At 38.8% G+C, this 26,687-nt stretch overlaps 1 protein-coding gene and 1 long non-coding RNA gene across 7 annotated transcripts in view; one reads left to right on the top strand and one right to left on the bottom strand.

The window, feature by feature from the left end:
• Positions 1–26,687, top strand: part of ZEB2 (zinc finger E-box binding homeobox 2) — a 132,200-nt gene that overhangs the window by 36,759 nt on the left and 68,754 nt on the right. The gene's annotated exons all lie outside the window — the stretch shown is intronic.
• Positions 1,541–26,687, bottom strand: part of LOC111768818 (uncharacterized) — a 35,032-nt gene continuing 9,885 nt past the window's right edge. The window contains exon 2 of the long non-coding RNA XR_002801391.2: positions 1,541–1,677. This is a non-coding gene — a long non-coding RNA (uncharacterized lncRNA). The remainder of the gene's footprint in view (positions 1,678–26,687) is intronic.

Genomic DNA, 26,687 nt, shown 5'->3' with positions numbered 1-26,687 from the left:
AATTTAAGAAGTGAAACCTCTTAGGACAGAGGTAGGAGAAAAATGGGAAATGCTTGAGAGGAAGCAACAATTAGGAAGTGTGGAAGAAAAACCTCTAGGCCAGAAATCTGAGCAGACTTGAGGAGAGGGGAAGCTGGTAAATATGGAAACATAGAAAGGGATGTTTTTAGGATCAGAAGCTGAAAGGAAAATAGGTTTTAATCACAAAACTCTGTGAAGACAGGATCAACAAGTTTGGGTTACAAGAATGGCAATTAACATGGTTAGAAGGAAAGAATAGAAATTAGAGAAATCTTTGGATTTCAAGAGGTAGGAAGAGGAATGATATTAAAGGGAAAAAGACATGTGTGGAAAGTAGAATGAGGTGAGAACCCATGGTAAGTGGAGGTGGAAAATGAAATGAGTCAGGAGAGACATGACTGGGACGACAGCAGACTGCAGTGATGTAGCAAAGGAAGCCATTCATGAAGGATCTTGCAGAAAAAAAGAGAGAGGAACCTCAAGCTGTGCTGGGAGGGGACTGAGCCCCCAAGGTGACAGAGGAAGAGACTCAGCTCTGCAAAAAGAGAACATAAACAAGGAGAAAGTGGGGAAAAGAGAAAACAGCGAATCAAAGTTACGGAGCTAAAAGCATTGAAAGTAAGAAGAAGGCTTTGTCTTTAAATTATTCATTTAGGCATATCGCTATTGGTTTCTCTTTTCCATAACTGGGTACCCAACGTTATTTCACATATTCATCTGGCAATATTGTACTCTTATAACCAATTCACATGGGAAGGGGGCTTAACAAGAATGAGCAATTTTTTTACTTTTTAAAGTTTCCCAAAAGGTGAGGTAACCCTGCTGGTTTTCTCTCTATCTGAAGGATGCGAGCACTGCAGGAGGGTATGAGAATGGGGCCAGAGGTCATAGCCATTTTTAAAGCTATTCTTTCAATAAATCCCTAATTCGTATGAAGTCCAGTGTCCAAACATTTATGGCAAGACATACTGTGGATATTAATTTACATTGCCTGTACTGAAGATCTCTTGAGTTTTTAGTTTGATTTACAGATTTCTCGTGTCAAAGGTTTTTTTGTAGATTGTATTTTATAATCAAAGTGTGTAGATCCTTCAACAATTCTTTACCTTGATACCATATACTCATTTATCTGGATTCAAATACTTTCTTGCTCTGAATGGTCTAAAAGTGTACCCCATGGGGCTCTAGAATTTAGAAGCCTCCTCTCCCCCCAACTATTTCTACTCTCCCTCTTTAATTGAATTAATGTAAAGCCTTTGGTCATATAATTTCCATGTCACTGTAAAAACGGGGTTAAAAATCATCACAGACCTACGAAACAGGAGGAAATTAGTACTATGTCCTTCCAGTCACACCCTGGACCATGTGCTCCAGCCACGTGCAGTATGCGACCCTTAAGAGTGGACTGTGTAACCCGGGGAACACAGGAAGTAAGGGCCACACAGAGGATTAGCTGCTTGGAGGGTGGGTAGACAATCCCTTTGCCATAAATCAAAAATCTTTTCATAAGAACCTGAAGTAATTCTCTTCGATACTAAATTTAATCTCATCTCTTTTTCCTTCTTCCTTTCCTTCTTTCCTCTTGCTTTCTCTTCTTTCTTCTGTTTCCCTCCATAATCCCTCACCCCCTTCCAAGATTTTCACCTCAGTAAGTGCCTGAAAAGAAAAACAAAATCAATGTGTTATAATACTAAGAAGTAATCCTATATTTGTTAGAAACCAGTTTGAAATAAGATAAAAAATTCTTGAAAGTAGCGATGTCTGAAAAACTTTTTTAGTTCTATGCAGGATATGAATAGATACATCTTTCATATCATAGAAACAAATGCTTATCTACAAGAACCTGAAAAATGGAAAAAAGAATGCCATAGTGATGACAATACTTATTTTACAGGAGTAGGGAAAATAGCCAAATGGCTTTTGGAACATTTATTCAACTTCTTATTTATTTATTTATTTTTCACCTTTAGCATATAGAGAAAATAGAGATGACAAGTAGGTGGCTAAGAAAGATGACAGGATGGCAGACAGAATCCCTGACTATCAGGGCAGAAGGAATTTGTAAGACATGTAGCATAATACAGTTAGGTTCAGAATTGCAGACAGAGTGAGGAGGAGGCAATATTTCAAGAACAATTATTGTCCTTAAACATTCTCTTAATGCGAAGTCACTCATCTCCCCCCCTCCCCCCCTTGCTTCCTAGAATTAAGAAAAGTTCTTCCTTAACTTGGGTTGCTGTGCGGAGATGTGAAATTTCATTGGCTCCGAAAGCTTTTCTGTCTAGTAGGGACTACTGGGAACCCTGCTAATGTGCATATTGATGTACCCTGTAGCTTCAGAGATGATGAAAGAGCATATTACTTATTTCCACAACAACAAAGCTAAGAGAAATTTGAAAGAAGCCAGTTGTTTTACCTGGGGACTTTCTCCCAGGTGACAGGGCTGTTGAGCCATGGAATTTACATATGGGGGCAACTTCTCATTTTCTAAAAAGTTTTTATGAGGAGCCACAATACCACTCCCAACCAAAAGAAAAAGAAATTAAAACACTATTGTTTTCATTTGCATTCACTTAGTCAACTATGCTTAAAATATGGAAAAGACATTATTATGCTCATTCAGAGGCTATTTTATTCATTGTTTACTAGGCTGGACTGACATGATATGATTTGTGCTTTGCGGGGTCACAACAAGCTACTAGCAGGACAATTTGCTGAATCAAGAGGATGATTGTGTCTGGTGCCAGTCAGTCGCAATTAGGACCAGGATCAGGGAGGCCCAGGGCTTGTGCATCGTCTTGGGCTAGCTGCATAGAAATCAGCTCACCTGAAACTAATTGTCACAACAGAGACCTTATGCAAATGAGCCCCGGGGTTAGCGTGGGAAAAGAAAAACTGTCGCAAAGATAGGTGACCTGCTGAGCAGGGGGTCTGTTGCTGGGGAAATCTTTGTTCAATGAGTTTAAAAATGTTTTCATTGTTCAAAATTAAAAAAAAAAAAAAGACAGCATACCCACTCACCAACAGCGTGGCAAACACACTCGTCTAAAATTCCAGTAAACTAGAATCCTGCTTTGGAGCATGCAATAAATTGAGAGTCTTTATACTTCATAAGGGCGACAGCAGGAAAATAATTTCCCTTTGCAAGGGCCCTTAAAGTTTAGGTGCTGTGGATTGCAGAGTGGCCTACCTTGAAAAAAATTCCCCTGGAAGATCAGGTCTACTGCTAGCCTGGTAGCTCTTTCACTGCCTTTCCTACCTGCCTTCTGGCTGCCCCCTCCACACAGCCGTGAAGCATGCCTGCGAACTAGACCACAAAGGCCTGATTTCTAATTGAACTTTATTTTTGTCTCAGGTAGAAAAGAAGGGCCAGGAGAGTTCCCCACCACATGGCCAAAGGATCCAGGAAACAAGGGCAGAATTGTGGTTTCACAAATTAGATGAAATGCAAACATTGGGAAATTCCAGGACTTGTTATGCAGCCCGAGTGATAATAGATTGTAGAAATTTAGGAAAATAAAGGTAAAAATTATGATTTACTTCCCTTTTTTTAGCCCTTGACAAAAACATCTGTAAATGAGAAATGTTTTAATTCAATCTTACTATAGCACTCCTTTGAAATAGTCTTCAAAATGTTCAACTTTAGAAAACTAGATGAAGAAAAGCTACTCTAAAGTAATAATAAACATATTTGATATGTTATTGTAACAGAGTTGTCTTTGGGTTCTTAATTGATTTTCAGCTTTTCAATCTTGTTTCCCTAAAAAAATATGGGTTAACGTTGACACTGCTTTTAGCTTTTCACTGAAAATTTGCCAGTGATGTATTAATAATGTATATTCACACAGCAGTATAAATATAATAGGGAAACAAATGGGGTATCCTAATCTTTTGCAGTAACAGAGACATTTTATGTCTAGTGATTCAAAAAGAAGAAGAATTTGAATAAAAATTTTAGGTGAGAGAAAAAGAAAGTTGCATTGCATTAGCTTTCAATTCAAATGTTATTTTGTTTGGCAAATTGCTGGCTCTAAGAAAGTAAGTGTTTTCATTTTGTTTCCTAAGGGGCTGGGTTGAAATTTAGACTTGTCTCTGATAAGCAAGCTCAGGAATTACCTTGGTAGCCACCACAAAACCTAAAGAAAGTTAGGCCAAAAACAAACGCAGCTTAATCCCAACTTAAATTAAAAAAAAAAAAAACACCAAAAAACTCTTTTGTCCCTTCACCACTGTCTGAAATAATTTCTACATATAGGAGACGTTTCACAGTGGGTATGAAGTGCTCAGCTTTCACTCATCAAACTTTAATCGGAACTGCATTTTAGTTTTTGAATAAAGAACACTTAAAAAATTTAGATGCAAATTATTTTGCATTATTCATGCTCTAAGTGTCCTTGTAGATTTAAACACTTCTGAGGCCACCTTGATTCAAGTAATTACCTAGGCCCTCACTGCTCCGTCATGAATAAGGTATTTTGTACAAGTAAAGTATGCACCCGATGAGCTTTTAAAGTGGCTTTACACTGAACTTGTGTATTGCTTCTTGTGCATGAGTGAGCCGAACATGCGTCGCAATCTGTCTCAGGTGGGAAACCCTGGCTGGGCATCCATGGGTGACGGGATGAAACCCGAGCGTCTCTCCCCACACACATGCTCTTCCTTTGTCTCTTCTTAAGAATCTCAAAGTGATTCTCCTGCCTGATTCTAGGAGCCGTTTTAGAATCTAAGAGAGTAATAGATGCTAGGAAAAGAAACAAGGGGGAAAGTAGCAGTGATTCCGCTTAACTCCTCCGTCACCAGAGTTCATTTAAATGTCCACTGTTCAGGCCACCTCATCTCCATCAGCAAAGGCTTCTGCATAAGGTAAGAAGTCTCTGATTTTACGTGCCTCTGTACATCTGTCTCCCCATCTGTCAGCCTAGACTCCTTAGCTATTAGGGCTAGCTTCTACCTCTGCCACAATATTCTTCACGAAATGGAACTGGCTGCAGACTCAAAAGTGACTGAAGAATGCTTACAATGGAATTGAAAGTCACCACACAGCATAAATCTATAAGTTTATCCACACATACAAGAAAGAAGGTTTGTAAGAGTTAAATGTAATTGGCTGAAGCTTGTAGCTGGCGTTTGTTACAAAATGCCCAAGCCTTTCCTTTCCAACTCCGTGGCTTTGAAGAATTATAGGAATTTTATGATGTGCTATTGGAGTTATACTGGCAGAGATTACAGAAAAGGGGTTAAAGTTGGTTTATGGTAGAAAAAAAATTATGCAGAAACCAATAAAAATAAACACACTCAAGTAGACTAAACTTGCTGGGCTTTTAGTTTTGGTTTAACAAAGGAAGTTTAGATGAAAGTAAATGTTGCAGCTTTTAGAAAATTAGTTGACACTCATACTTGATCATCTTTACTACACAGTGGTATAATTAATATTTAAACATTCTAATAATGCAGCTTGCTTTGCATGCACTTTTCAGCCTCACAACAGTATATTTTATCTGGAATTGTGCTAGCATTTTCTTTGGGACTGCCCATTTTCATAGAGTTAAATTTAAAATAGAATAGGGCCTTAGCTCTTATGGCCAGTAAAACATCAATAGGAGAGTGAACAGGTTTCATACATCTACAAGACAGTTTATTATTAAGACCAATATTTACCTGAGAAAGTAGATAATATACAAGTTTTGTTTCATTGTCCCGTGAATGGTTTTAAAGGACCAGAGTAGATTAAGTGTGAAAGTTGCATTTGGCTGTTGTTCACTCACCTCTTACTGTCTAAAGCAGGAGAATTTTTATTATGTAAAGGCAGTGTGAAATGAGTAGGCAATATATGAAATATTGAACCTGCTGATGGCTGCCCATTCATTAAGACATCCGATTAACACAGTGAGGGGTTTGTTTTGTTTTTTTTTTTTGGTGAGGAAGATTGGCCCTGAGCTAACCTGTTGCCAATCTTCCTCTTTTTTTTTCCTCCCCAGAGCCCCAGTACGTAGTTGTATATCCTAGTTGTAAGTCATTTAGTTCTTCTGTTGGGGATGCCGCCACAGCATGGCCTGACGAGCAGTGTGTAGGTCCATGCCCAGGATCCAAACTGGCGAGCTCTGGGCTGCCAAAGCAGAGTGTGTGAACTTAACCACTTGTCCACGGGGCCGGCCCCATGAAGAATTTTTATTTTCAATATATGAAATCATTTTGGGGGCATTGTCTGAATTGTGACAGCTGAAAACCCAGGAATTTAGTAAAACAATAAAACTTGTAAAATATAGAGAAGTAAGCTAGTTGAGAGAAGACTGAGCTAGTTTATTTTCATATGAGAACTTTCTTCCTGTTCCAGGCTCAGGGCTGTAGGTGGGAGGGAAAAGTTATTTTAGGTGCTACCCTAGCTCTGTCCCTTTGAAGAGTACAAGGTGGCCGGAGTTCCTGACCTTCTTCTAGTCTGAATGGTGAGAAAGAGCATTCTCCTTTTCCACCACACCTTAAGTGTCCTTTAATAGAAATAGAATTTGCATACACATATTTACTGCTCATTCTTTATAAGTGAGTAGGTGTGCTGAGCTGCAAGTCTATTTTGAGATTCAGCCCACATTCACCCCTTGAGGCCCACCTGACGACAGGTATTGCCCTTTGGGCATCCTGACATTTAGTGAACCATAAAGCCAAAATAGGTCCACAGCCACGCCAACATTGGGGCGTCTCATTTCACTTAATTCTGTGAAGACTTTGGAGCTGTGGTTTGCACGAATCAAATGGTGCAAATGAAAACTGAAAAATTAGGCAGGTTAGATTTCAAGAGAAAAAAGATAAACAATAGACAAAAAAGTCAATATCAAATATTACTACAGAGGAGCAATATGTAAACGAAGTTCTACATTGAAAGAACCACGGGGATCTCATGAAGTACCTGTCAAGAGACCATTTGCACTAGCTATTTTATTTCCTTATGTCGAAAGAAAGTCATTTTCACATATTCTTGGACACAATCATTTTTATTTCTGAGATTCAGAAACTGAACTGGCAGTTTGGTGTCTTTGCATTTTATTGGGTTTGTTTTGAGAAAAGGAGTTAAATGAACTCAGCTTACAAATAACTAACAGCCCATGGACTATTTAAAACCTGCTATTGAGGTGGTAAAGTAGAGATAAGTTGAATCCAACTGCTGTCACATGTATGGGTTTGACAGATAGGTAAGTCCAAGAGTGGGCAAAATTAAAAGCATTTTTCATATGCTAATCTCCACCTGCACAGGAATTTTTTTTTTTAAGAAGGCAGCTTACTGGCAGAGTAAATTCAAGAGCTGTCTATCACTTAGTACCTTACTTCTAGGAATTGTTATGACCCAGAAGATGAATAAATACTTTCATGAGAAAAGTCTTCCAAATAATTTTAATTCCAGATAGGTGTCATGACAGCCACGGGCCAGCAATTTGTGGAAAGGAAAATGACCCATACATATAGCTTTTAAACTAAAATAATAATTCACTCTATATGTAACTGGTTCAAAATTATATCTAAAGAACTACTTTTTTAGTTGCAAATAGTCGTCGAAGTGAAAACAATGGTCTGCCTTGCCGTTCAGGTGGGAGGTCCACGTGAATTTAGTAACGTATTTGAGAGACAGGCAGGGACGTCAATCAGAACCTACAGATTAACCCACAGCAGTGAAATCTGAGAAGGTTTATAACAAGTAGGTAATAGTTTCAGGCCTGTGTGAGAACGTATAAACTCAAACTTCACGCTGGGACAAAATAGGGCAGGACATTTGAGGCAGAGGGTGAGAAAACCTTCCTCTTATTATGACAAAGTGTCCTCCATACTTGTTTAAATGCCACTGGGCTGTTAGTGAATGCTCACCAATTCTCTAGGTTTTATATTATTTTACAAAAAGCTTTGGGAGTTTCCTTTAATTTTGATAAATATTCAAATTTGTGCATAATTTCTACACTTCAGTTTTGAATGATAGAAAATTTCCCATGTTTGTTGAGTTTCTTTTCAAGTAAGAAAGTAATTCTTGTAATAAGAATGTTGCATTTCTTTTTCTCAATATCGTCAAGATAATAAACCCTTACCTTAGTTTATAAATTCAAAATTCACTAATTTATTGAAATGAGAACCAAAATAGTCCAAGAGAAATCTTAAACGTCAAATGGTGACTTAAGAAAAATAGTTATATTTATCTACTGTAAGCTCCTACGTTTTTCTAATAAAGTCCTCAGGCTCAGGAAACTATGTTTAAAGTACCTAACTAGGTTAGAATCTTCAGTTATTATATAGTACTCTTACAAGCCCTATGAATTAAATTCTCACCAGTGATTACAATACTGGTATCACTTATAAATATACTCTTCTTTCCTGGGAGCTAAGAGGCAGACAAAGTTTCTGGCATGTTAGTTTTCATGTGGAAGAGGAAATTAGAAGAATAACAACATATTTAGACACTAAGTAAAATACTTTGGTTTGGCTTTACTTAGAGGGAAACCTGGACAATGGGCATTTCACTTTTTAAATGGAACTTCAGGTCTGATGCCATGTGACTAGGCTGCTAACAGGAAGGAGCAGAGTTAGCATCATTAACATTCTTTGATTGGAGAGCACATTAGGAGGTAGATAAGGGAGCAGCACAGGCGACCCACCTCTTGGCCACGGGAGGAAGACAGTGCCTGGAATGCCTGCGATGTGTTTCTATTTTCGTCGCACCTATGTGTGGCCACCCATCTGGTCTGAATCAATCAGTCTCATCCCGGAGCTCTGCTCCTCTCCCAGCTGAAATAATACCCTCCTTTCCCAGTGCTCTGCTTTACCGAGGGTCACTGTTCGCGACTGCCCCGGCGAGACTATTCACAAGGCTGCGTGTTTGTAAACATTGGTGAACCCCGGGGGAGACTTTGGGGAGAAGTTTTTTCTTTAAATGTGGATATTTTATGGATAAATTCTGCTCACCTAGAAACAACACTTGGGAAAACTGAATGAATCATTAGAGAAATATTTGACCCCAATAAGTGAAAGAATGATGCTATACTGTTTTATATATGTACATACATCCTAATTTTTTTAAAAAAATGCAACTTTCTTTGCCTGAGTTGAAACTATGAATTTTTGTGCTGTTATACCTGGAGCAGAGGAAGCCAAAGTATGAGGTGTTGGCCATGACTTAGCCTGAAGTATTTTCTTAGGCCATTTCCCTCTGCTCCACACTAAGAGAAATAGCATTAAGTTTCCCTACACCTCTGTAACAAGCCTACACCTCTGCTTCTAGGTCATTTTCCTGGCATTCCTCGTGTGCACATGCTGTTCTCTAGCAATCCAATATCCAGGCCCCCCCCATCAGATTCCTACACACCTGACAGCCTCTCTCTTGATATTCCAGCTACTAGACTACTGACCTCTGTTAAAAGGGTCAAGGTATTCACCAGTGAACCAGCCACGCTTTAGGACCACATAGCACTCTTCCCACAAGAGACCTCAACATTTACTGACATTGGCACTGGCAAATTAAATAGCATCGCACAAAGCTATGCATCATGCCTATCTGCCCAGTTTTCCATTGCAGTGGGAAATACCACCCTATCGTGGACCTCCCAACCGGGAACCCCAGAGTTATTTTTGTCTCACCACTGTCTTTCTCACTCCCCACATCCAGTCTGTTACCAACCGTTGCCACTTTTTTTTGTGCCAGCATTTCCTGAATCCACCCCCTTCCTTTTCATTCTCATAGTTGTGGTCTTAGTCTAGCTCTGGTCTTGGTCCATTGGGAATTTGCAGCCTTCTTCCCTCTCTCCATCCACATACGAGTATCGAGCCTAGCTTAATTGACCACCACTGATGAAGTTTCTTCTTTCTGTCTGTGTCTGTAACCAGCCCATCATTTTCCTTGGGCTCTGTGGAGACTGCTGACTGCTCTCTGGACTGGGGTCTAACATTCTCTTTCTATGTCTCACCTGTTCATCCAACTATCTCCTAATTGCTTCATCTTTTTTCTTTCTTTTCCTGGGTAAGCTCATCTATTCTGTATTCAATCATTCTCTCGTTGCTTCTATGCTATACAGATTCCTGATACGCACCCCTACATGGCAGGTCCTGAAACTTTGTACCTTTCATTCATCCTTCCTTCCGTTCTGATGTAGGAAAGTGCAGTTGTTGAGAGCATGCCCAGGTCCAAAACTTCAGGCTCTACCACTTGCTACCTATGACGTTGGGCAAGTTATCTAACATCCGGCACCTCAGTTTCCTCATCTGTAAAATGGATTATTATGAAAAATGAAGGAGACAATTTAAGTGGAAAACTGCTGGCACATAGTAAGCACCATTTAAGTGTTTATTATTATAATTATTACTATATCTCACCTCCATCAATTACCCTCAGTATGTGCTCTTTTATCCTTGCAGGTAAATTTTGATCACACAACTGGGTTTCTTTAATCTGATTCCAACAGTAGCTTATGTCTTAGAAATCAAGGACAAAGTTAATTTAACACATCTAGTATCAAGCCAGGTAATGATGAAGACTTAGGTGATACTTTTCCAGGATGATTATGAAGAAGATGATAATAAAGATGACAATGATGGTGATGATGCTGATGAAAACATGGCCAAACGCTCTTTTGGGTTAATAATCTTTGCTTATACAGCTAGATCTCCAGGAAACATATAGTATTCTCCCTCAAATTAGTTTTTGTTTTCCCATTAAGTGGAAGCATGTTACATGTAAGAAAATATATCGTGCGGTATGCATGAGATGTATTGTTCAGAAAGCAGGGAAATGGTAAGAATTTTAAATGTTCTACGTACTTATTTAGATCTCACATCAGGAGATAAAACAAATGAAAATTCTGACTTGTTAATAATTTACATTTTAGTGGAAAATTTGTACATGCTGTTAAGATACCTCTAAGACTCAACACAGAAAATGCAAATAACTTACATCCACGGTGCGCTGAAGACAGACTTTGTCTGAGAAGAAAACATCATCAATTAAAAAAAAAATACCCAAACGTTTTCAAGGGAATACTGACCATATTTACGGGGCTATAATTATACTTATAACTTCAGATGACTCTTTTGAAGTATTCATGTAGATATTCTCTCCGTTCATCAGGTGTTTCTTACAGAAAATCCACGAGGTCTACCTCACCACCTAGGAGGTAGCTTATAAATAGGGGATTTCTTTTCAGCCCAGCCACACCACCACTTTTCTCTAACAGCTTATGCAAAAGTTTCGTGGGGGAGGGAAAAGCCCAAGCCCCTGCCTCCCCCCCAAAAAAGGAGAGAGAGAAAGAGAGAGAGCGGGAGAGGAGTGTGCATGACAATAACTACCTCTGTCCCTTTGGTTTTGTTCTTTTCATGTCATGGAACTTTTTAGCTGTGCTGCCTGGGTAACTGCACTGGAAGGTTGGAATATCTGTTGTTGAAGGAGGTTTGTGATTGAGGGCCTTCTGACACAACCTTTTGTTGCATTGAGGTGTTTGATCCTCTTTCCCTTTCTTCTAAAACCAATCCCATCCCTTTAAAAAATGGATAACCAGCACTTCTTTTACTTATTGTCAGCTTTTGGAAAGTTACTGTGGGGGTTTGTAGAAGTTTAACTAGTTAACTCTTTGCATGCTGATGTGCTGTTGATAAACGTTCTTCTTCTTTCGAAACATGAAGTGTTTTCATCGTTTTTATCAGGTATATACTGTTATTACTCATGCACAGCAAGTGAGACACATTCAGATCCAGAAATAAAGTATTTGTGTTCAAGGTCTTGAAATACGAGAGTGATTCAGGCTTTGAAACGGGGCACATCCTTATTTTCTTTTTGTCCTGGAACTGAAACATGTGAGAGGTATGACTCCGTCATTGGAAAAACCTGACCAGATGTACTAATTTTTAATACATGAACAATAGGCTTTGGGAAAAAGGAAATGCAAAAGGTTGCTTCAAAACTGGGAGGTGTAAATAGAACTAGATGGTGACAAAGGAAAAGAGCCCCAGAATGAAAGTGTAGGGGTCATGTTCCAGCCCACTGACTAAATGCTGGAATAATTTTTTCCCCAAAGGAAGGGACACAACCCAGGCTATAGGAGAGAAAAGCAGCTTAAATGGATTATTTAACAAAAAAGCAACTTCTAGATAGTGACCTACATTCTGCACACAATGATGATATTTTTACGGCGGTGATAGGGTTAATAACCTAACATCATTCATGTAGTGTTTTTTGAAAATTGAATTTTACTGCTACAAAGTAAATGTAACAGCCCTCTGGAGACAATATTACAGGCACTTTATTGTTTGCTAAGCTGATGTCATCTTTCTACAGACTGACTTTAAAACAAAGGCAGAACATTTATTACAAATATCACTGTGTGAAAGGAAATCTACTGAAATATTGTTTAGAAGGTGAGCTGATAAAAAAGTATTAATACTTGGCTTTGATCATCTTACGCTATAAAGTTATGACTTCAAAATGCTTCTCATGTGATCTCTATTCAAGGCAAAACTTCATCCTGGAAATTCCTATCCACGTCTCTAACATGATTTGCCCTCAAGTTGGAATATTTGTTTAAGCTTCATGCATGTTTTAGAGACATTTTTACTCTGTAAGGCAATTTCTTAACAAAGTTGATGAGCTTTTGAGAGAGAGATTAAATAGCACCTTTCAAAGATGATGTATGTATGATTTAAGAAAGAAAGTATGGAGATTAGGCTGTTTGGTTTATATAATGAACTTTCAAAATCACCTGTAAGTGGTGGCTGGAAAGTTTGCAATTTAAATAAGCCGTTAAAGGCATTGCCAAGCAAGCATTCTGCAGGGCAGGTTGCATGCGATTCAGAGGGTCTGGTCTCTCTATCTGATGCACGTGTAATATAGCGTGAAGTTGTTTGTGGCTCACACAGGAGCTTCTTTGAGCTTCATTTCCACACTGTAGCCCTTGAAAATGTATCAAATGAGCACACACGTTTGGCTCTTTCTTACAAGGCACAAGTAATTTGTTTGTAAATCAGTTACCTTTCAAGAAAAGTTAAATTAGGAGGAACTTTCCTTTCTTTGATGTTTTCCCACTTAAGCGAAAGAGCAAATTAGTGATCATTTTGAAGTAATAATGATAATGAGGAAAATATAATTTAGTGAGCTACACTATCTCAAAATAACTTTTCAGGTACAGCATATAAATAACAGCCCGAATGCCCAAAATAGCCTGATGGTGTGTTTTTCTAAGAAAATGATTTACTGCTCTGCTTTTGTCTCTGAAGTCTGGTTAGAAGGAAAACACAGGTCAAGGAAATTGGGTTAGAAAAAAAGCCTGTTATGGGTAGGTGTAGAAGTGTATGAACAGTGTCTAATAGAGAGTCTGTAGGCCCTCACGAGATCAGCAGACTAGAGTCTTGGAAGTGTTTGTGAAATGCTCGGTACTGACTGATGGCGTTTGTATCCATCAGAAACGAATCCACAGACGTCTACTTAGCATCTCTGTGAAAGGCTCTGTGTTAGTTGGTGTACGGACTGTGCCCAGGAAAAAGCTACCTGTGTGAGGATTGTGATTAAACCAGGAACTGAACTGCAACATTTTAAAAACTTATTTTACTAATGAGTATACTTCTCTATGAGAAAATCATTTTTTTTTTAAAGTTCACACCTATTGGAAGTATTTTACAATAAACCTGCCAACAAGGAAGTTATTTTAAATTCAGTCAATTCATGATTATATTTGACAGATATTAGCTACTGACAGGTGCCAGGTGCTGCTCTACACCAAGGGTCGGAAGGTGAGTCCTCACAGAGCCTTGTGGAGCAGTGTCAGAAAGAACAGCTTGGTGGGGTCAGAGCCTGATATGGCATATATTCAAAAATTCACTATTTAGTAAATATTCAGGAAAGCCATAAATGTTTGTTGAGTGACTGATGGAATGAATCGAGTCATGATCAAGGTAAGTCCTTGATTTGATGTATGTACAAGTAGGGACTAAGATTCCCTCTCCTTGGAGAGGTCAGCACAGCTGTAAAGCAGGACATGCTTGAGTTGGCCTTAAAAAAAAATGAGTGACGTTCACCATGTGAGTAAGGACAGGAATTGTCCACTGTCGGTGGAAACAGCACCCAGAACATGGTATGACTTTTAGCAGTACAGCCAAGTTCTGGCCCCTGTGTTCCTCCTTGATGCCCCTTTAAAGATCTGGTCCTTGCCCTTCTCTCCCCACTCCGTGATACACTATCAGTAATACACACACACACACACACACATACACATACACACATACACACACACTCCACCATTGGGATTCAAGTGTCCACCTCCTCAAGTAAGAACCAAAGTATCTCATTCATCTTCTGAAAGAAGAGAAATGCATGCCTGTTCTTCACTTTTATCCATAAAACTCAAACTTCAGTTGTCCATTAAGAGAGCTCATTTTTGACCAAATGCTGTTTTTAAACATCCAACATATAAGAAAGAAAGGAGGTGGGGGAGCAGTTAATATTTAAACCACACACCAGTCTTGGAATGCAAGGATTGTCCAAACATCAAGATGAATTTGTTTTATTTTCAAATATCAAGATGAAATTATTACAGTTACTTTTTATCTCCAACTTAGCAAGATGTCTCATGGTTGGGACACTCAAAACAGGACAGTTTGGGTTAGTTCCAACTGTATGAGGCCTTGTGTCATGACCTCCATAAATAGAACCAGGCTTCCTTTCTTCTGTAGTCCTACATTTCCTCGCCTTCAATTCTCCTCCTTTGCTTTCTCTCCTGGCAGGCCTTTCCTCTCTCCTGTATCAGTCACTCCATAGGCAGATCTGTCTCTTTTTCCATTTGCCAGGCCCCCCTTCCCAAATCTTCCAAACTACTCCCCTTTGAAGTCTCTATTACCAATACAATCACTTTTGTTTCCCTTCCATCCCCTCTCTCTCCACTGGAGCTTCTTCTCTCTCTAACCCCATTAGTTACATCTGCTGCCCCTACCATTCAGCCTGTGTTAAATCGTAATGCGCCTGACATAACTTCAGTTTGTCTGTTAAGTACTCAATCAGCACGCACTGCTATCTTCTGATTTGTAGGAAAAGGGGCAAGAGCGAGTAAGCTGGCTCAAAATTCACGAAATGATTCAGCTCTGCCCAATTAGCCCAACTAAAATGGGAAATTGACAACTCATGATAATGAAAGAAATGAGTTTTAGTTAAGAATGAAATCCTGCAAACTTGGTTTCTGATGCGTGGTAGATACTGTATCTTTCATGTGGTGTTGGCATGGCTCAGAGGGCGCAAGGATGGATGATGGAAGGGAGGCGTGTAAATAACTGCAATATTTGTCAGTTGACCGGGGTTCTTTCCCTGCAATTCATTAATGGATTTTTAAGTGATCTGTGAACCACTAGAAGTTGCATGTACATTTTCCTGGACAGTGGGTCCATACATTTAATCAGATTCTCAAAAGGCTCTATGATCTCTCAAAAGGTTAGGAACCACCGCTAAGTAAGTGAAGACACCTATTCTGTCTGTGTTTTCCCATGTTCTGCTTTTTTTTCCCCCAGCACGTTTTACCCTTCCACGTGATTTGAGCAACTCAGAAAGTAGAAACATAGGGTTTTAAAAGAAAAATTCACCTTCTTTAAGAGGCAAAGTGTTTAAACCACCTACCAGGTTATACAATTCACGTTTTTTTTATTATTTTAGTTTTACTACAATTCAAAGACAGGCCTTTTTTTTTTTAACAATGGGTATAATCACACATCTGAACATAAGAATTAGTTTTATGCAGTTCCATAGAAAACCAAAATCTTGAGGAACACTTTCAAAACAACCAGAGAAAAATAAACCATTCCTTATGTCAGTCTTGTTAGAGAGGGATTAAGAAACTGGCAATTATTTTGGCGACCTTAATTGTCGCGCGGCAGGAAAATATGTAATTAGAGCACGTTCCCAGGCCTGCACACCTGCAGCACATCCTACAGTATAATGTCAGCTTTCAGTGCCCGTCGGTGCCAGGTTCTAGCACAACCAGTCACAGTGACGCTCTGAGAACATTTCGGACTCATGTAATGTGGCTTCTGTGTATGAAAGAAGCAAGCATTTACACTACCACACAATGGAGTGCATTGCTGCAACACTGGTTTCATTATTTTCTGACGCCTACCTTCAGCACTGCCCCGGTTTACTCCGTTTGAGGTTTTATTGTTACGGTATAATAGTCCTGTACATTTTTGAAATTCCCTTATTATTCAGCTTATTAATACAGTACTGACTTGATTATCAGGCAGCAGTTGCGCAGCGAAGATTCAGTGCATTAGCTAAGTCAGAAGCTGAGCAAATTCTTAGTATAATGAGAACAATTGTTTGACAGATTTTTAAGTAGAAAGATGGGCTATGGTAGTTCTCTCTATATAGTTGTATTTTGGAATTCACTATATATTCCCTATATGTTGTTGAGTATTCGTTTTTTCATGTAGAGAGAGCTTAAAATGTATTCTCACTAATTTGAAAGTGTTTCAGGGTATGGGAGGACTCCATCATGATTCTCATTAGCTTTTTTCTTTTATTGGCTTTTTACAACAAAAAGAAAGAAACTCAGATGTTAGAAAAAGTAGTTAAATTGAAGAAACAGTATGCAGGGTGCCTGTTTCTCAGAGCGCTCTGTAATCTGGCATACTGATGGTTAACAGACTTCTCCCCCTAAGGGAGATACACTGTATTTTGCTATCTGACATGTTGTCATATATAAAGAAATCAATTGGTAATTAAATGATGCACCTTGTGAAGATGACAAAAGGCATTTGGTTGCGAAAAGAGAACTGGGTTTTGAGGGGTTTGTAATGAAGGCCTAATGACTATTCATAAGAGATTTTCAGTCCGTTGATCCACTTGACTGGAAAGTTCTGCCCTGGAGAGTTAGTGCTGTCAGTTTCTCTCACCTCAGAAAGCCGCCGCAATCGACGGTGTAGAGGATGGGCGAGAAATTATCTAGTTGTTGCTCTAGGCCTGTCTTAGGTCACATGCAGAAGGCACATCTGGCTTCCTGTAGGTGCAACCTCAGGACATAAACTTTGACTAATTTTTAAACTATAAATATGTACGAGTGACACTGAATAAGTTACCTTTTATTCATATTTCCTTTATCTTAGAATACATGCAAGTTGTGTGGCGAGGCTGCCATTTTGGCCTTATTTTTCTTCCAGTTTTATCAGTTACACGTTTGCTTGTTAAGCTAAAAGTAACTTGTTTTCGGAAGTTGTCAAGGACCGAATGATAAGAGTCTCCTCATGTGAAATCAAATCACCGTACCTTTGCAGTGAATATGCCAAAGTCACTCTCCAGGAAGGTCAACTGAAACCAGTAGAGAGGATATTACTGGACAGAGCTCTTGGTGGGCACTTACTACTCTATTTGGCAAAAGGCATAGATTTATATACATAAGACTAGATAGAAGGCTCTACCACATAAGGAGATCTCTAGAATTGCAAAACATTGCTCTAGTTTCTCTAGAAACAACAAGAACAACAAAATTCGTGCATTCAAAAGATACTACGTGCTGTCAACCATCGGTGAGGCACAGAACTAGCTTCAGAGAATACAAAGATGAAGGGAACAAAATCTCAGCCCTCACAGTTTATTGAGAAACAGACAAACAAGAAAATAGTTGTCCTATAACATGGGAAGAGCTATGGCTGAGTTGTATAACAACAGAGTCTTAGATTCCAGAATGGGTTTCCTAAGAACTGTTGGAGTCCACAGGTGATGTAAAAGTTTCCTACACATGTTACTGTTTCCATTGACGAAACCAAATTAGCCAATGGAAAGGTGTGTTGGAGGAGTGAGGTGTTCCTACCACGGCTGTGCTTATCTCTAGAATCCCAACAGAATGGTAGTGGCCAGCAATTTCTGTACATATTTACTCTTGGAAAGTGGCCCTCCATGTTATCTTATCGAGCAGCTCACCTAATCAAAGGTAAACACATTTATCACCTCATTAAGGCTTGTTTTATGGCCACTTGAAGGTGGTGTTTGAGGTGGAAATATCTGTCAAACTCCTTGTCTGGAACACGTGTAAGGGGGACATTATGGCAAGCTAGAGAGGTTTTAATCTCTCAATATCCAAATAATTTAACACATAATATGTATTTGACAAGATGTCACTGATGATTCTTCCTTGTGTGTTGTGGTTACCGAGTTTTGCTGATGTGTTTGCTGGAGCTGTCAAGGTGGACCAAATGAATGGACAGATGCCAAATAAACAATTATGCTGATTAACGTACATTGATTGCTTGGTTAGGTTATAAAGCAAATTAAAAAATACATTACTATTTAAACCTTTTATAGCTGAGCTAATGATTGCTTATAATATAGTGTCAAATAAAGAATATGCTATAATACCTGTACAGCCCAGCTATGTTATCTAATTAGTAGACTTTGATTTAAGCAGCTATAATTATGGAAGTGAATCGTTGCCTCTCTAAATAACAAAATGGTAGATTTAAATATTTAAAGATGTTGACTTGATTATTTAATATTTGTAGCAAAGACAAACCACCTAAATAGAGGTATTAATTCCACATCAGTGCAACATTAAGAGAGAGGACGCCAAGAATCCCATTAATTTGGGATATAAGTGCCTGAAATTTCCTCGAAATATTTACACCAAAGAATACCAACAAGACAATATCAAGCAGTTCTCCCTAAGGATGGGGAGGTAAGAAAAACGTGACTTTAAACTGCACAACAAAATAAGTATGGTGCTTTCCACCAGATGCTAAACATGGCCACCTTTAACTGAGCTCCAAGGCACCAGGATAAGTATGTTGCATATCTATTATTTCCATTACCCCTTTGTCCATGAAGCCTTCTCTGACTATTGACTCTTTCCTTTACTCTGCCATGAATCTATGCTTTCAATAAAGATGGCACTCCTTGAAACCGTAGCATGCCACTTGTATATCATTGTCATTCTTCCATGTGTTGAAGTTAGATAACCCTGGAGCCAAGAAAGCTTTAATACATATTTGCTTAGTTGAATGGCCAACTTGAAGGGGAAGAGGTGGCCTCTTTTTTTTCCTATGATTTACTTTGGCTATTACATTTGAAACATACATGTTCTATTCCCCAATAAGATCATGTCATCTCCTTCACACACTGTCTGGGAATTTCCATGCTTCCTAACAAGAACTTTAGTTGAATTGGTGTGTATAGTTTGTCTGCTCCTTGCCCTATTTCCTTCAAGGCCTTTGAGTCATAAGCATTCAGTACCGCAGTGAATAATCAGTACGATAGCCACCATTTGGTTTTCCCTTTTAACTTTTGGGGGTTACTTTTGAACATAGTACAACTGCTCAGAAGGGTTTTTTCACAAATTGTTTACTTTGGCAGTTCCTACCCCATTGGGCTTTTCATTCTGAACACAGAGGCAGAGTGAATTGATGTCAGTATAACAAACAATGTGTACAATTTTTTAAAACACTAAATTTACTGAATCCCCATATTATGTTTTCACGCTGCTCGTTCAGAAACTATGCTAATACAATACTTCTATAAACCGATCTTGGTCCTGGCAGGCCCTATTGGAACTAATGGGGCCTGACAGTTCTTCAGTTAAAAATTATACATGAGGGTCACTTTCCCTTAAATTATCTATTGTATGCCAGCTGTTCACAACTGCAGCACTTCAGTTTCTTTGCATTGCTAGAAATGTCGAGTTTTCTCATAATACCCAATGGCAACTATTCTTGTGGATGGCCTTGAAGTTAGGAAGACTTCTAGCACACCTTTATGGAAATCACACTGGAGTTGCATTTTCCATTTTCTTTACTTTTATTTTTTTGGTTCTGGAAAATGTTTAGATGGCTCATTTTGCCCGTTTCATGCCACAGCACTTGAGTTATATCATAATTTCTCATTTGCTGCACAACTTTATTCTATTTTTATGCTCCTAAATGACGCAGCTTTAAGTACCCGTGAGTGGCACTTCCGTGCTGGGAGCGAGCACTATCAAAGGCAACCTTAGACAGATAAAACTCCTGGGTTTTTTGGTTTTGTTTTGTTTTTTGCTGGCAAAGGGAGAAGAGGAGTCATCACTGAGGGCTGTCTTTTGTTTTTCAGGCCTGTTAAAACTGTAGCCAATAGAACCATTTACAAGAAAGAAAAAATTCACCCAAGTCCTGTGTCTGAATAAAGGCTCTCCTCTCTGAGGTTCCTCATTACTACAGAGCAGTTATCTTTGGATTATAATTAAAATGAGAATTTTTTTTTCTTTTAGTCTTTGCCTTTTTTTTTTTTTTTCAGAATGCCCCAAGTGAAGTATTTCCCCCAAAGTTAATGGACCTCTTTACCAACAAGTGGCTGTTACTTTAATAAGCCTGTCCCCCCAATTCCATACAGGGTAATGGATGGCAAAGAGTGGATGTGGTACAAAGGTTACACGTTCAGTGATATTTTCTGCCTTATTGGTGAAAATGGGGAGGTGGGGTGGGTGGACTTCCTTTAATTATGAACTGAGTGTGATGCTAGTAGTTATTTCTGTAACCTGGTGAAAATACTGTGTATTTAGGGCCTAATTTTTAGCATATGTAACCATGGTTGTAATAAAACAGTGACCTGTGCTTTCTGAGTCTTTTGGCCATTAAGTAGCTTGCAGATTATAACTAGTTGCTGTAGAAACCTGGTCATCTGGATGCTTATCGAGAATGCATGATTATTTTTTAAACCTTGGTGGATAAGCCCAAGACTGCAGCAGTTGGACAAGGTCACATATCGGTGGCAGTGACGTGTCCTTCCCTTTTCCATTGTGTGATTCTGCGGGGTCTGGGGCATTAATATGCAACAGTTCTGTTTTTCTTTCAGGAGGACTTGTAAACTCTTTAAACAGAGGCACACAGTTTGCAATTGTTGCGGTACTGAGTGGGTGTATAGAAGCTAGGGCTGCAGCCTTGTCCAGTCGCAGATAGAATAAAACTGACAATGATGCAATGGGCCTGGCACGTAGACAACTCCGTGGGATGGATGAATGGTGCGGCTCTTGCCGTCCCTCCGGTGGTGGTAGGCCCTGTAATAGCTAGCGTAGGAAGGGTGGTGAAAATTGATATGCACTATTACTACACGTATAAAACTTAACACTGGGGCCATTGCACAGGTGGGGGGTTCCTGTTTATTGATTTTTATGACTTTGTTAGAACATACGCTTAATGCTTTTATACTCCAGGAGCTCTGGGAGGGCTCACCTTAGGTAATAAACCTTTCCGTACTTTGCAATCGCTCACAATTTACATGGGGACTCACATTATCCAGTACAAAGCTCAACATCCCCCCTCTGCTTGGTTTTAGGAGTGCTATAAAAAAAAAGCAAAGAAAATAACTCTAGCACTTACTTTGAATTTTTTAAAAACCTGTCCACTCCTGCTATGAAAATGGCCCCTAATTCTAATTACTCATATTTCCAAGAAAAATTAGTCACACAAACTTATGTTATGTGTTGTCTCAGAGGTTGAAAGCAAATTAGGTTTCCAATAAGACAGTACATCAAACAAAGTAGCATGTTCTTGATGCCGATGACTTTTTTTTAGAATTATGGTTGGACATTTTTGGCAGACAGATTGTCTTTTGCTCTATCAAAATGACAGTTTCTTTTGTAACTGCAACATTCATAATTAGAAGGAGAGAAGCAATCTGCCCAATTTAATATACTAAAAGAAGTTTAGAGTCTCTGCTGGTAATTTCATTATTTTAAAATTTGAATTAATTGACTTAAAATAATACAGTTAAAGAAGTATAACTAGCAGGATTATGGAGAAAGGTTTCTTTTTCCTTAAAAAAAAAAGTGCTCATAGTATTATACTTCAGATGAGATTAAAATTTTCTGTTTATGCCAGGTGCTCTGTTCTAAGATTCAGAGCAGGAGTGTGAATATTCATCCTTGCAACAGAACCGAGAGAAATTGTAGGGAAAACCCTGGGAACAAGGTCACTTGAAACAAAAAAGTTCTCCAAGTTTCCCATGCTTAAGAGGCTGGCTGGGCTTAATTAAAGTCAGTGGATGACCAAAAAGAAAACGAAAAGAAAGGGAAAAAAAATAAAAAGGAAAGAAAAGAAAATGAAAGAAAAAACAACCACCCACTCCACTTCATCTCTTTTTGGTCCACCATGCACATTTCTTACCTTAGCTGTTGATGTGCAAGCTGTTTAAATACATCAAGAATAATATTTCTCAAATCCCTCAGCAGCCCTGGTGTGTCCATGGTTTAATATCACTCTTCCCCATTCCACATCTCTAACCTACGTCACTTAGGTGGCCCTCACCCCGTACCACCACAACAAAAACAAATCCAGCATCGCATTCAGAATGAAATCATCATAACATAGCGACCTTGTTCTGGACGTGATGTTTGGTTTCAGCAACCCTCTTTTATGCAGCCCAGGCCAGGCTTAACATTTCCTGTTGGCTCAGAGGGTAGCTTTTCTTCATATTTTCTTCAGGAGCTCTCTTTAGGGGACCCAGTGTGTTGCATGCCCAATGATGCACAGGGCCCAATGTTCTGGGGAGTTAAAATTCATGAACATCAAAGACCCGTTTTCCTCAATAAAGGAATGAAGCCTCCATTCATTTTAAGGAATACGTATGTAGTTAGATTTCTTTGTCCCCTTCCTGTATAGTCTTTGTCTCAGTCAACTCTAAAGGAAACCAGCTCCTTAGCTCTGTTACCTTAATTTGTACCTTAGCCGATTTTCATCTTTACATGGGCCATCAAATCTGGATGTGACAAAGATTTAAAAAAAACAACAGTGCTTCTTGTATGAGTTGTTGGGTGTTTTTCTCTCCCACAAGCAATTACAACACTAAGTACCATATACTTTTTTTGGTGTGTTTATAAGACAGCAGGAAATTTTTACCCTCAAAACTTTCGGATTATAAACTGTGCTCTGAATCTGCAGGGGCTGTGTTTCAATCCCACACTCTTTTACAAGTGTGTCACTTACAGACCTGCAAGTGAGAAGGCAAACTTCCCCATGGCAGTTCTGAAATGTGACGTAAGGCTAAGAGGCCAGGGACTCAGAGCGCCGATTATACCGGACACCTACATTTTAAAGTCTCCTCTAGTATTTTACTAGTTCCTTGTATTCTTTTTTGCAGTTCTATGTCCTAGAGAAGTGGCATTTTGCTCCATTCTCATTCATCCTAATCGACTTAGTTATATATCGAAAGATATACACAATTATGGAACCCAAGAAGCCAGGGATTAAAGCACAAGGTATCTTAACACAGCTTCTTCTAAGATCTCTAATAGCTACCCAGTGCTTAAGGCTTGGGCCGATGTGGGCTATAGGGTCATATTAGCTTTTATAGATATTTCTATTTGTATATGTATATATTTATACATGTATAGGCATATATGTGTGACTTAGGGCTATGCTGACATACTAGCTCCTATGCGTTCATTTATTATAAACAGCAGGCAAGCAGACATCTCACCTCATCCCTCACTCTGGTCCACATCATTCAAAATATATTGCAGGATTTCCATTCTAAATTAAATACACCCGAGGTTACGTCTTTTATCAATTCTTTATTCTTGGTATCTCAAAATTCTGGAGTCTTCTTCCTTTGTCTCAAAAAGGGAAACTGCTGAAAGCATTTCCACCTGGATGTTTAAATTATTTAAGTTGCAGGAACCAGACCTTTTCCCTCCTGAGTAGTTGTGGGTTTTAAAGGCTAAAATTGCTTCATCATGCCAAAGTGAAAGTATGCATAAATTATTTAGTTAAACCTGAGAAAATACAGACTTTTCCCAGTGATCTTTCAAGGGCTGCCTACTTAAATTTCAGAAGGATGGGCAGGATTTTATTTTTTCTTTCTCTTAGGAAATGTAAGTATCTACTGTGTCTTTTATCAGTTGAAATGTGAAAAAATTACAAAATGATGATTTTTAAGTCCAAACCTCATAATATTCAGTATATCTGTATCATGCCCAAGGTGAATAATGTGGTATGAATCAATATCACTAAGATCCACCCAGCTGGCAAGAATTGGCAAACTTTTCTGAATGCATTCTTAGGAAAGTCAGCTAAGTTGTTACAAGTCTCTCCCTGATTCTAACATAAACGCTGGTGAGCATTTCCAATTCAATTCCTATTCATCCAGAATTTATATTTCAGTTACAAAAACATAAAGTAAGGTAATTTTTAAATGTTATAAAAACTTGGTTGACGTTTTTAATTTTCTTTTTAAAAAAATTTTAACTCTAGGTCCAGCCCGGTGACACAGCAGTTAATTTTGCATGTTCCGCTTCATCGGCCCAGGGTTTGCCGATTCGGATCCCGGGTACGGACCTATGCACCGCTTAGCAAGCCATACCGTGGCAGGCATCCCACATATAAAGTAGGGAAAGATGAGCATGAATGTTAGCTCAGGGCCAATCTTCCTCAGCAAAAAGAGGAGGATTGGTGGCAGATGTTAGCTCAAGGCTAATCTTCCTCAAAAAAAAATTTTTTAACTCTAGTAAATAAAAATGCCTGAAAAGCATGAAGTAGTGTGTGGTGACAAAGTGTGTGTGTGTGTGTATAACATAGATAACATTAAAGAAGCAATGAAAATAGCCAACGAATGTGGGCAATAGGGGGCCAATTTCAAGCCCTATAGAGTAAGGGACTCAGTTTCCCATCTATATTTCAGGATCTGTGATATTACATATCTGTTCTCTAAATTAGTCTTATCATTAGTACTCCAATGGCATTCTCATGACCAAGGGAAGAATAGTACTTTTAATTGAATACCTAACTTCAAATCCTAAAAGAAGCATTAATTGGGACAGAAAAAAAATCAACCAAAAAAGTACTTATATGAGTTATTTAGTACACAGCTCTCTGTTCATTTGTGAAATCTATTTGAACTTTATATTCAAATAAATTGGGAGATGAGTGTGAATATGGTAGAAGATCAGCATATCACTTTGGTGAGTTGTCATAAAAAAACATAAAAATAAAAAAACCCTCCAAGCGAGATAAAACCTATTCCATCCCAAAATGATGGACATCATTTATCCCATTAATACATGTTTAACATATTGCAGACCATGTGCTCTTCCTTATAACTAACTTGCTTTTCCTACAACTTCTAGTTCAGTAGTTCTTGACCTTCCTGAGTTCCCCTCTCCTCTCCTCTCCTCTCTCCTGCCCGGGCACAGATATATCCACCAAATCAGATGAACAAGGATGTTATACTTACACTAGCGTACTCTGCTAAATATTTAGAAATACTATTTTGGCTTTTGTGTGCTGACTTAGATTTGTACCTCAGAGGTGAGGAAAAGAGCCCAGATAGAATCTGAAGTCAGGAATCAGATTCAGATTCTGACATCAGGTGATTCAGGGGAAAGTCAGTTAAAATTTCTGAGTTTCAGGTTACTCATCTATAAAATCATGATATTAATAATAATTACTCCCTCTCCCTTCAAAGGATTGCTATGAAGATCAAGGGGAAAATGTCTCTGCATGAGCTCTGCTATCAGTAGGTTAGCGCATAAACGCCAGGTACTATTTCATAATCAACCTGTCCTCCCAAACTTAGGAGAAGAAGAGAGGTTTTAAGGTACACATGAGAGTCTGGAAATGGAGATATTATAGAAAGCCTACAGAGACTGACAGTGCATTTTCTTGTACAGGCATTTCTCCTGGAAGCGGTAAATCTACCCTTTTGGGGGACGCCTCTCTGGCCAGCACATTGATTAGGAACCTTGCCTGGTGGTGACTGAGAAGCTGGGGTGATTGAGAATAGACAGGAGGAAAGCTTAGCAGTCAGGTGACTTCTTTCTAACGGCAGCAGGTTCTCAGATCCCTAGGCTGGCCCAAGATGAGAGCACAGTCAGTAAAGAGAGTCTGGCACGGTGCGCGTACGTCTCAGTGTCATCTGATTGTGAAATCTGCTGTTTGCATCCTCATACAGTACTGGAGCTTAAGTCCTGGCCACTGTACGAATGACTGTGCAAGAGCAGGATCTGAGACCAAGGGGGGTTTTTGACCAAGGTAGGAGGATTTATTAGAGTTACTTCAAGGAAGTCTATTGGATAATCTCACCAAACATATTAATGGCATCAATTATTGTATTTTGTGTAACGATTTTTTTTACACCAAGTACACAATATATTGAAGAATTTTCAAAAGTTACCGCATTTGAATCAGTATTAACCCTTGATAGAAGTATTCAGGACTGGTCGAAGAAAGAAAGGAATTCGAAGTTTCAAACTTGTCCAATTCCCTTTGCAGTTGCTTGAGGAAGATTGAAATGAAAGAAGCTGAAAAGATTTATGAATACTTGTTAAAAGCTTTAAAAAAAGCCCACGTACTTATCATTGAACTGTCTGCTTATGATAGGAGCTGGAAGAGTCACTCATATCCACTCAGCTGTACTTACATTTTCAATTGTTGTTTCTCTTTCTCTTACACTACTACAAGAGAAAGGAAATGCCTAGGCAAACAAACTCTGTTAAAATAACTTTATGGTTGTGACACAGTTTGACAAAAGCAGAGGAAATTCGCAGTCACTGCTCACACTCTATCCTCAGCTGATTCCACTGTAGAAAATAAAATGCTTTAAAAACACACACACACACTGTGGAACACACTTGGGATAGCCTCATTCTTAAGATACGGGCTTCTTAAATGCTGAATCTCTGACTTCTCCCTCTTTGAATTATTAAAAAACAGTTGCAATACAT

Source organism: Equus caballus, chromosome 18 (assembly GCF_041296265.1).
Source record: "Equus caballus isolate H_3958 breed thoroughbred chromosome 18, TB-T2T, whole genome shotgun sequence".
NCBI classification, from domain to species: Eukaryota; Metazoa; Chordata; class Mammalia; order Perissodactyla; family Equidae; genus Equus; species Equus caballus.
Note: the sequence above shows the minus strand (reverse complement) of the source record. Positions and strands in the feature narration are given on the sequence as shown.